Below are 9909 nucleotides of genomic sequence, written 5' to 3' on the forward strand. Positions count from 1 at the left end.
CCCGCGGCAGGCCACGCCCCGTCTCAGGTCACGCCCTCCGCGGTAGGCCACGCCCCGTCTCAGGTCACGCCCCGTCTGGAAGCCACTCCCCCTCGGTGGGGAACGGGGCAGAGGGGCGGTGTGAAGGCGGCCGGACGGGCTGGCTGGGGGGCTGGGGTGGGGCTGGGGGGTCGGGGGGTGACAGGGCCCGTGGGCGTTGGGGCGGTGCTGGAGGGGGCGAGGTGAGGCTTTGCGGTTGGGGGTGAGGGGTGCTGTGGGGATTGAGGGGGGGGTGATGCTTGGGGGTCAGGGGGTGATGGGGTGCCCTGGGGGGGGACACAGGAAGGATTTGGGGTTGGGAGGATTAGGGGTGAGTAACCAGGTGCTGTGGGGCCTAGGGGTGGGGGGTCTGGGGGCCAAGAGGGTGCTGGGGTGCTGTGGGGTGGGGACTGGGGGTCAGCTGGGACATTGGGGTGGGGGTCTTGGGCCAGTTCCCGCAGCACTGCAAGCGGGGGGATTCGGGGTGATGGTGGGATTCGGGGCCAGGGGGAGCTGAGGCCGGTGTGTCACTGGGGTGCTGGGGGGGTGTTGGGGGGCAGTGGGGAGGGGGCGGGTGAGGTGTGGGGTAGCCAGAGATGACAGGCAAGAGGAAACCCTACGAAAAGCATCTCCCACCTGGGCTGGGTGTTGGAGTCCCCCCCCGGACACCCCAACCCTGGCAGGGCTGTGGCACGGCTCCGGGGACCGGGACACCGTTCACACCATCACCAACCACCACGTGAGCTGGTAATTACCGGGATGAAGGTTTTACTCTCTAATCTTTCCAATTAGCTTGTACAGCAGCCGCTGGGGCCTCAGCGATGCGGCCGCAGCCCCGGATGGGCTCCCAGGGACCGGCTGGGCTGCGGGGGGCACGGGGGGCACAGCCAGCAGCACACCCAGAGGCATCGCACCCCACCGCCCCCTCCCCGGCCCCTCCTAAATCACGGGGCGAGGGGCTTTGTGGGGCCGCTGGCTGCCCCAGGGACAGAAAATCCAGCTTAAAATGCTCCTGGGGCACACACAGGGCTTTGGATCTGACCTCCTGGATGGAGGGAGTATTTAACATGAGCAAAACAAGAAATACTTTTAATTTATTTCCATTCTCTCCGATGAGAGCTCAAACACCACCAAACCCCTGTTTTCCCTTGGTTAATTTTTGTATTAAAGTTTGCAATCACTGTAATACATCAAATAACAGAATACAATCAAATTACTTGCTATACCGGGGAAAAAAAAAAAAAATCTCATCCCCGACAGCTTAACACCAACTTTCTGACGCTGCAGCGTGAGCGAGATCCCGGTGTCCAGGGCGCCCGGCCGTGGGCTCACTGCCCGATGTCTGGATGCACTGATCCCCCGGCACAGCATCCATCCTGCATCCCTGAGCCCTCCCTGCCACCCCCCCCACAAATCCTCCCCGGGGGGGGGCTGGTCTCCCTCATCTTCCCCCTGCCAGTGGATCCCGATGGATCCCAATGTCCTGATGGATCCCGATGTCCATCCAGCGGCAAGGCTCGTGTGTCAGACCCCCTTAAGGCAAAACATCACCTTCAAATAATAAAACACGGGTTGGGGTTACTTGCTGCCGTGTTTTCTGGGTTTGAAGGGGGGCACGTGTCAAGTCCCGCTTGTTCCCGTTGGCATTAAGACCCCTCCAGGGTGGGCACTCCTCGGCCTCGATGCAAACCCCAAATCGTCACAAAACGGCCCGAAAGCTCCAGCCCCTGCAGCATCCCCCCCTCGCCTCGCACTGAATCCCCCTCCCCACACCCCGGCGAGCGGGATCTTCGCCTGCAGAAGCCCGAGGTGACGTTCCCTGGGTCCCCTGGGGTGGATTTAGCCCTTAGCACCCCGGCACGGCAAAGCTTGCCCCGGCAGCGGAGGGTGCTCACCGGGGCAGGGCAGGTTTGTTCCAGGGATTCCCTGTCTCCTCCGACACCCCCTACTCCCCCCGGGCACCCACCTCCCACCTTTGGGCTCCTCTGTGCAACGCTTCCATTGCAGCCTCATTACCGGGTGGCCTGCAGCTCCGCAGCAAATGAATCCTGGGATGTTCAAGGCTCTGTGAGGGATTTCTGCAGGGAAAGCTGTACCCGGGCTCTTTCCCAAACTGGGAAACCACAGCCGTTCCCCTCCCAGTGACACCAGTACTGTTGTCAAGTTGTAGAGGTGCTCGTGACAGCTGCGGGATGCTGACACGGAGATCCCGGGGCTGCATCCTGCTGCCCCCCAGTTTGGATGAGCTCTCCCAAAGGAGCCAAGGAGCATCTCGGTGCTGCCTGCAGAGCTGGGCAGGCAGCCTGCCGGCATCACGCACCACTGGGGTGCCGGGAGAGAGCAAGCAATGCCGGGAGCCACGGCCAAAATCACTGCCGGCCGCTCTCCCACAGCTCCTGGCACAGCTCCGGTTCCCCACGGAGCGTGGGGCTGCATTGTGGATGCTCAGGGGCTTCTCCCCATCGGGCTGCATCATCCAGGCAGGGGTCACGGCATCACCCCAGCTCCCACCATCCCCTCATGATCACAGATCACCTTCCCCCGTGACAGACCCCAGGCTTTCGGTGTCACAGCTTTGGCTGATGCCCACTGGAAATGCGCCAAGTGACGCAGTGCTCGCTCCTCCCTGTTTCAGTACGAATACGTGGATTTAATTTCCTTCTTCTGCAGCCAGCTCTGGGGAATGTGACTCACCCTCCAGCCACGGCTGGGTTCCCCTTGCAGCTGGAGAGCGAGAAGCCACCAGGGCAGCTGGAAATGGCTGTTGTGCATCGGCACCAGCCCGACGGCGTGGCACAGGGTGAGGGCGAGCAGGGCTGGCTGGGTGCTTACGGCCACCCCAGTCACCCCAGGGCGGCAAAACAAAAGGGCAGCCGTGCCTGGGACAGACCCGGGAGTGAGGGTCAAGCCGTAACACACCCTTATTGAGCGTGTGGGATGCTAAAGCTCGTGGTGGTGGAATCCTGCTGATTCCAGCCGAGCCGGGACTGAGGTGAGATGAGATGCTCGCCCACTCACCCTGCATCCCAGCAGGAACAGCCAGGGATGCCCATCGGCTCCCCCACGCAAGTCTTTCCTCCTCCAACAGCAGCGACCCCTGCTCTAGGGCCTTTAAACCCTGGAGAAACCATCTTGGAGAGGCAGCAAGGCAAAGCCAGCGCTTACAAGGAGCTTCCTCTAACATCTCAGCCAGGAACAGCGATTTTTATCAGCCGGAGAAGCTGCTGCCGGGCGATGCGCCTTCCCCGCACCAGCACGAGCAGCATCCTGTGCACATGCGGATGGCAACGGTGCCAAACTGGTCTGTCACACAGGGAAACGCCTTGTGTCCCCAGCCCTGTGTGACTCACGGCTCAACCGCCCACCTTTGCGAAGGTGTGCTGGGGCGGGGGGAGGCACTGAGCCCATGAGCCCACCCTGGGGTGATGCGCTCGGAGCCACCGACTCACCCCTGTCCCTTGGTCACATCAGGGGCCGGTGGGTGTTTGCAGCTCGAGACCATCCACACTGTGTGAGTCAAGCTCAGAGCCCACCCAGCGAGGGGATAAACATTATCCTGCAAGGGGGGTCAGGGCACAAACGCCCGCAACAGCTCCTGGATGCTGAGCAGCATCTTTGCAGGAGCAGAAGCCGGAGCCGGGGGGCTGCGTCCTGGCTCCAAGGCACCTCCAGCTCACAGCAGCTGCTAAAACCCCCGACGCTGGTGTCAGACCCTCCTCCCCAAAGCTCCTGGCAGTGAGAGGGACCTCTTGGAGGTGTCGGGAAAATACTGAGAGGCAAAAGGCTTGCTGCTGCAGAGCGCTGCGTGCTGCGGAGCTGGCTGGGAGGCAGCCGGCCCCCGCGGGGGGCAGGGAAGCCAGGCTGGGGCTCTGCACGGCCCAGCACCTTCGCAGCCCCCCGCCCCTCTCCTCCCAGGCCCTTTTAGATAAGAGCATCCATTTCATGCCTTCAGCTTTCAGCCCTTGCAGGACAGGCTGGCTGCAGGGAGCACCCCCACCTCTGTGCCCCCTGGGGAGGGAGGAAGATGGGCCTTTCCCTCTGCAGCCATCCAGGCTCTGGGCATCCCTGCAGGGCTCAGAGCAGCCACGGGGCAGGGGCCAGCCTGGCTCTGCTCCAGATGTGCCACAGCTGCAGCATGACAGAGCAGGGAGAGGGCTGGGGAGGGGGGCTAACACCCACAGTGCCCCCACCCTGAGGGTGGGCAGCCAGCTCGAGCTGATGTGCCAGGAGGGGCAAGGATGCGCTCAGTCCTGCGTGGGAAAGGGAAGGATGCCAGTCGGTTTGTTGGCTGGGGTGGGCCCTTGTCCACCGCCGCTGTGAGCCAGCCACCGGGCGAGGAAACGGCTGAGGGTGGCGAGGGTGGCCTTCCCCAGCAGGGCCAGCAGCAGTGCAGGCAGGGCCAGCAGTGGGGCTGGCAGTGGGGCTGGCAGTGGGGTTGGCAGTGGGGCTGGCAGTGGGGCTGGCAGTGGGGCTGGCAATGGGGCTGGCAATGGGGCTGGCAGTGGGGCTGGCAGTGGGGCTGGCAATGGGGCTGGCAGTGGGGCTGGCAATGGGGCTGGCAACGGGGCTGGCAGTGGGGCTGGCAATGGGGCTGGCAGTGGGGCTGGCAGCGGGGCTGGCAGCGGGGCTGGCAGTGGGGCTGGCAGTGGGGCTGTGGGGCAGGTTTGCAGCAGTGATGCAGGGATGGTTTGCAGGGGGGCAGGTTTGCAGCGGGGAGGTTGCAGCAGGGGTGTGGGGCAGGGCTGCAGCACGGATGCAGGACAGGGTTGCGGGGGGGCAGGGTTGCAGCGGGGCAGGTTGCGGGGGGCTGCGGGGCAGGGTTGCGGGGGGGCAGGGTGGTATCGGGGCAGGGTTGCAGCGGGCGGTTCGCGGCGCTGCTGCCGGCCCCCAGCGAGTGGCGCTGCCCGCCCAGGGAAACCGGGGGGCAGCCGGGGAGGAGCCGGGCGGGAACCGGGGGGCAGCCGGGGAGGAACCGGGGGGCAGCCGCGGAGCAGCCGGGGGGCAGCCGGGGAGGAACCGGGGAGGAACCGGGGAGGAGCCGGGGGGGGCAGCCGGGGGGCAGCCGGGGAGCAGCCGGGGGGCAGCCGGGGAGGAACCGGGGAGGAACCGGGGAGGAGCCGGGGGGGGCAGCCGGGGGGCAGCCGGGGAGGAACCGGGGGGCAGCCGGGGAGCAGCCGGGGGGGAACCGGGGAGGAGCCGGGGGGGAACCGGGGAGGAGCCGGGGGGGCAGCCGGGGGGCAGCCGGGGGGGCAGGCAGAGGAGCCGGGGGCCGAGCGGCGGCGGTGCCGGCTCTTCCCCGCTATTGCACGGGCATGTGCTGGGGCCCCCTTGGCACCCACCGGGGGGCTTCGTCCCTCGGCTGGCGCATAGCTGCGGGTGGGGGGTGGCACCCCAGAGCCCGGGCGAGGGAGGTGACAGCAGCTCGGGGCCACATCACGACTTACAGGCTCCTCTGGTGCCAGCCCCCCCGCGCAGCACCGTGCCATCGCTGCTGCCTGGCCACTTGTCAGGGACTAAACCCCCCCAGCAGCCATCTGGGATTTACAGCCCGCGGTGCCCAGGGTCTGCAGTTCCCCCGGGACAAGCCCAGTTCATCCCCAGCAAGGACAGCAAGTCGGCTTCTCGGTGACAACCAAATTGTCGCTATTAAATCCAATGCAAACAACTTATTACCTGCTGCAAAGGAGCGAGAAGGCTGGGTGCTGCTCTGCCCCCCCCCCCCCCCCCCCCAAGCTTTCCCTCTGTGCCTGCAAGGATCAAGCTGCTTTTTGGAGGGGCTTCTGGAGGGACTGTGGCTCCCAGCCCGGTGCAGGATGGCTCCTGGCACTGCAGAGACCCAAAGGTGCCCACCTTGGTGCACAGCCGGGTGCAAAATTGCACGTCTGGGCAAAACCTGGCTGCAAAAAGCAGTGCTCGGCGTCCCGCAACGCCACGTGTGCACCCGGGTGATGGTGTCCCTCCCACAGCAGTGACACGGTGGCACGGCCACGGGCTGGCAGCCCCGGCGGCGCTGGGCACAGTGTGGGTTACACAGGGAAGCAGGGCTGGCGCCGGGTGCAGGTGGTGCCAGGGGATATTTTGGGCTCCACAGGCGGGACAGATTCTGATCCCATGAGCTAAGGCAGCGACACAGGGGCTGGTCCCTTCCCTCCCACCCACCGCCCCACAAAACCTTCACCAGTGTCCCTGGGCAGCTCCAGGGCTCCACTGCTGGGAAGGGGCTGGGAGGGACTGGGAGCACTGAGGCTCAGCTCTATCACAGTCCGGGGTGACCACAGCCGAGGCTTTGCTGGGGCAGCTGCTCATGGCTGGGAAATACGTGATCCCACGGGAGACACGGGATTGCCCAGAGCCGTGCAGACATGGCCACCACCACCGCTCGCTTGAGCCGACCCTCCATGTCCACCCACGAAGAGCCGCTTCGTTTCCAGCCGGAATTTACCCACACGCAGCCTGTGGACCACGGATATTCCTCCTCACCCCCCGCCCCGCACGAACCCTGCACGGGCTGAGCCCCATCCCGGCCACCTGCCAGAGTGGGAACTTCCCCGGCTGCTCAGATCCCTCCTGCAGCTGGGCCAGGCGCTGGGCACGGTGAGAGACAACCCTTGGCATGGCACGATGCTGCTGCACCCTCCCATGTCACGACAGGGCACAGCGACACGGCGCAGCGAGGGCAGCTCAGCTCCGGTAATGCCCGTTCTGCAAAGCACTTTTGATTCCCTCAGCCTTAAAGCGCTCGTTCAGCACAGGCCGCGATTATTATTGTCATTTTCCCATCACGTCGCTGCATGTCAAACACCACAAACACGTTCTATTGTTCAGTCGAGGGCAATTGTAGTGCACAAAAATTGCATACGTCGGGATCATAACTATCGGCTGCAGGTAGGGAGATTATTAACACGCCTTCTGCCTTGCAAGGCAGACAATGAAAGCTGCGAATAAATTATATATGTGCAGACAAATTGCCGGCCTTGGTAAAACTCAGGGTGAGGAATTTATTGGTTTATAATTGTGACCACCTGAAAAGAAGGAAGGGGGTTAAATTGATGCAATGACCCAGGCGATGAGTTAAAGGAGGTTCATGGTGCCAGCTCACCCCTGAATTATTTGATGGTGTGGTAGGAAAATGGGGAGAAGAAAAAAGTAAAGGATGGGTCCTTCACCGGGGCGCTTGCTGCTGGCTGGTTGTCGGGGGCGTGGGAAGCGCTGGGTGCCCATGATAAATCATTTGTGTATTTAAAACAAAACGGGAGGAAAATCTGGAGCCCAACCCAGCACTTGTTGCTAAGGCCAAGATCTGCAAGATTGTAGGGGAGGAAAAAAGGGATTAAACCCAAAATTTTCAAGAACCCTCCCGCTTTGCAGCTCCCTGAGCAAGGCTCAGGGCAACGCTGGCTCCAGGCACTGGGTCCTTCCTGGGTGCGCCCTGGGGAGAGGGGACCTGCTGGGTGCTGGGGCAGCACAGGTGGGGTGGACCACCTGGGACCCACCCAGCCCTGGTCACTCCGTATCTTCTTGCAAACACAGCAGGGGATGGGCAGAAACAATAGAAACTAACACAAAAAGGTATCGCCCTGTCCTTGCTGCGGGGTGCTGGGGAGAAAACCTTGGTGTACTGGGGATGCTGGGCTGGTACGGAGGGATGCTGGTGCTCAGGCTGCTGCCAGCCATTCTGAAAGCACTGTGTATATATATTTTATATATATATATATATATAAATAAAAATTGTGTGTGTATACACATGAATAAATGCATATATATATGTATTTTTAAGCACCAGAGGAGCTCACCTGAGCTCATGCCCTCTGCTCCCCGAGCCAAGGCACCACGCAGGCATGCACCATGCAGGTGAGCAACGCACCCAGCCCCAGCCAGCTGCTTGGAGCCCTGCCCAAGGCAAAACCTCACCCTGCCACGGCCACAGTGCAGCCCCTTGCCCACAACCCTCCTCCCACCTGCCCCATGGCACCCAGGGCCCAGAAAACCATCACAAAGCTTTGACTCACGCTGGGCACCGCTTGCTGCGGCGTTGCAAACTGGTCACCATCCCCAATGGGTTTGCAATTGCCGATGCAGTTGCTCACCCCCCGGCACCGGGATTTAAACATCGGCCCAGCCTGGGTCTGCAGGGCTGGGGGTTGGGCGCTGGGGGGGCATCGCTGCTCCAGGGGTGCCCAGGGACCCGGCTGGACTGTGTCATCCCGGCTATCTGACATTGCAGGAAAAAGCGAGGAGCAGCGGGGATGCAGAGCAGTGACCCCACAAGATGCTGGTGCTGCTTTTGCCAGATGTGCCAGGGTGAAACTGTAGCAAAGAAGGATTTTTTATTATTTTTATTTTTCTGAAAGGCTCAGCTGCTCCCAGCATGGCTTTGTGACCAGAAATGGTGCCTTTATTGGAGGATTTCTTCCATTTGAACAAAATATTTCGGATACCTCAAAGAAAGCCAAGAAGGCAGCAGGAAAAATCCCTCCTCTGACAGAATCTCCCTGTCAACTTGACATTTTTCCAACGATTGCCATTGATTGTCTGAGCTGCCTCGGTTCCCCAGGACATTTTCTCATTTCTTTTGAAAAGCCGACACAGTGCTCCCTGCTGGGATCCCCCAGCTGCACCGGGTACCCGAGACCCCACGGCCAGACCCCTCCGTAGGTACGGTACAAAAGCCACTAGCACTAAAGATCTCCAAGCACCCTCCCTAAAATCATGCTGGACTCACTTAAAAATAAGCTCATGGTTGCCATTCCCAGTATATTCAGGGAATAATCCTGCCACCCCCTGGGGCAGGGAGCTGCCACCCTGGCAGGGGCTGGGGGCTGCTCTAGGGATCCCGGGGGTCCCCAAGCACCCCCAGGTCCCCAGACGGTGTTGTCCCCTCGCTGGCTGGGTGTTACAGGGTGACACCGTAAAACTTTAGCGTGTGGAGGGGAGGCTTTGCTCTTCTCTCCGAAGGCTCAGCCTCAGCCAGGCCTGGAAAAACACGCTGGGAAATATTTGGAGGCTGTGACTCAGCGCAGGGAAACGGCTCAGCCCCGGCTGGCGCCTCGTGCAAGCCCAGGAGCACAGGCAGGCCCCCCCCGCCCCCCAGGGGGGTCTCTGGTGTCTTGTAAGCATTAAGCCAACCCTTACCCGGGGTTTGCAGCTCCCCTCTGCCAGGTGTTCGCTAAACCCTCCCGGAGTCGCCAGCTGCGCAAAGGGGACCTGGATGGGGACCGTGACCAGCAAAGTCAAGGGAGACCCAACCTCCTGCCTCAGTTTCCCCAGCGCCCCTGAGCTGCCCCGCGCAGAGGCTCTGTCCTACAAACCCCCACCGTGCCGGTGGTGCCCCAGCCCCATCTAGCCCCCCATCCCCACTCGGGGGGGCAGCACGGTGGGTCCATCTGCAGGGTCCAGACAGCCTCAGAGCCAGGATCCAGCTCCTCGGGCACAGGGATGCACCTCGCCCTGCCGGCCTGGGGCTGCAGCAAAGGGATGGGCTGTCCCCTCCTCGGGGATCTTATCGGCAGCTGCCAGGGGCTCCTGCCTGCACCCTGATAAATGCTGAGCTCCACATCACGGGGCTGAGATGCCCCCAGTGCTGCTCCACCCCCCCAGCTCCACTATAGCCCACTCAGCTCCATCCCAGCAGCAGGACTGGAGCATCCCGTGGGACACCCACACTGGGATGAGTGTTGGCACCCCAAATCCCAGCTCTCTGGGAGGGTGCTGTACCCAGGATGGGCTGGCAATGGTCCCTGCAAGGAGGGTGCACTGGAGCCCAGCCCACCCGCTTCAGGCAAATGGGGAGTGCATGGGCCTCCCACGTGCCCTCCTGGACAACCCAGGGCTGCTCCCAGCCACCCCCAGAGCAGTGGGACGCCCCCACCCCACACTGCACTATGCAGGATC

This window comes from Falco punctatus (assembly GCF_963210335.1).
Source record: "Falco punctatus genome assembly, chromosome: 3".
In the NCBI taxonomy this organism is placed as follows: Eukaryota; Metazoa; Chordata; class Aves; order Falconiformes; family Falconidae; genus Falco; species Falco punctatus.